The sequence below is a fragment of the Procambarus clarkii genome, chromosome 35 (genome assembly GCF_040958095.1).
Source record: "Procambarus clarkii isolate CNS0578487 chromosome 35, FALCON_Pclarkii_2.0, whole genome shotgun sequence".
Taxonomy (NCBI): domain Eukaryota; kingdom Metazoa; phylum Arthropoda; class Malacostraca; order Decapoda; family Cambaridae; genus Procambarus; species Procambarus clarkii.
The window spans coordinates 19,401,218-19,402,756 of record NC_091184.1 but is presented as its reverse complement, the minus strand read 5'-3'; positions in this window follow the sequence as shown (position 1 = coordinate 19,402,756).

Below are 1,539 nucleotides of genomic sequence, written 5' to 3'. Positions count from 1 at the left end.
GCTGACCATACAACCATACAAATACCTATTATTACAAAACTTGTCATAACTTTTAATACTGCAGCTTTCAGGTCTCTGGGCATTTCTTAGTTCTTCTAAATCTGAATTCATTTCTTTAATTTGTATGTTTCTAATAATTGCATTAGTTAGTCTAAAGTCATAATCAATGTTTTCTTTCCTGCAAGCCTCATAGGCCAATCGATCTACAAAGTCATATTTTCCAACTCCAACATGGGATGGGATCCACACAAATTTTATACAAGAGTTATTATCATTGGCAAAAATTACATTCCATTTAATATTACAAGCTACTTCCGACATACATTGTGATGGGTTATTTAAGGACTGCAGAGCACTTTTAGAGTCACAGAAAATAACTCCACCACCATTGAGCTTAAGGTATTCAGTGGCTAGATAAATGCCCAGTAGCTCGGTCTGTGTCGTGCTTGCCCAGTTGTTCAATCTCTATGTACTAGTCATGATCATTTCATTCCCCTTATACACTGCACATGCACAACCTGTTCTACCAGTGCCTAACTGCGCAGAGCCATCAGTAAAGGCATAGGATTCAGTGGGTTTGAGAATTTGAAGATGGCTGTCAATAGCTTCTAATGTTATACATCTCAAAATGTCAGTGTTATACATTTGTTTTACACTGATGGGGGTATAATGCCGAGAGACCTCCACATCTTTCCAAGGGGGAATATAGTGAACAGTTTTATCAGGGTTAAAAGACACATTCAGTTTCTGAAGATTATAGGCACAACAACTGAGCCACACACTGTAGGGAGCGTTTTGCGGCAGATTGAGGGAACAGTCAGAATTGTTTAGAATGGATCTCAATTTAATTTGAATAGAGCTGGGGGGACCATTATTTTTCAAAGTTTTGGCGCAAAACATAGTATTAAGTAGAACTATTCTTTCGTAAATTGAAGGGAAGTTTAGTTCCTTTCTCATATTAACAATTCTGACAGTTCTAGGACAACCCAGGATGATGCACATGGCATCATTCTGTACTACATCTAGGCCTTGTAATTGTTTAGGAGAAAAATTATGAAGATGCAAGGCATAATAATTAAGAACAGATCGTATAAAGGCAATATAAAAACTACGAGTATTTTATGTTACTGAAAAATCCTTTGCCAACAAGAGTTCTCAGTCGAGCACATGTGTTGCCGCTACGGTCCGGGTCTTGTGACCTTATTTGTGTCATTTGACTGCTAGGATATTTGTCATGTTGCTGTAATGTATACCATGGATCAATTCTACCATTGTGTATCCTTTATACCAGGTGATAGGTGCTGTTATATAACTTAGTGAGGTGGGTACCTGAGGATCTTAAGTGATGCCATTGTGGTGTATATGATATTGATTCCTCATACCTCATTTGTTAATGGTTGTGACACCACCACCACCCTGTATTGGTATTAGCAGCATAATAGGCGCTAGTGTCCCACTGCGCCACGATAGAGCCTGGTGTCAGCTAGTGCTGATTGTATGCAGTTTTGAGACCTGTTGATGATCATGCCCAGCTTTGAG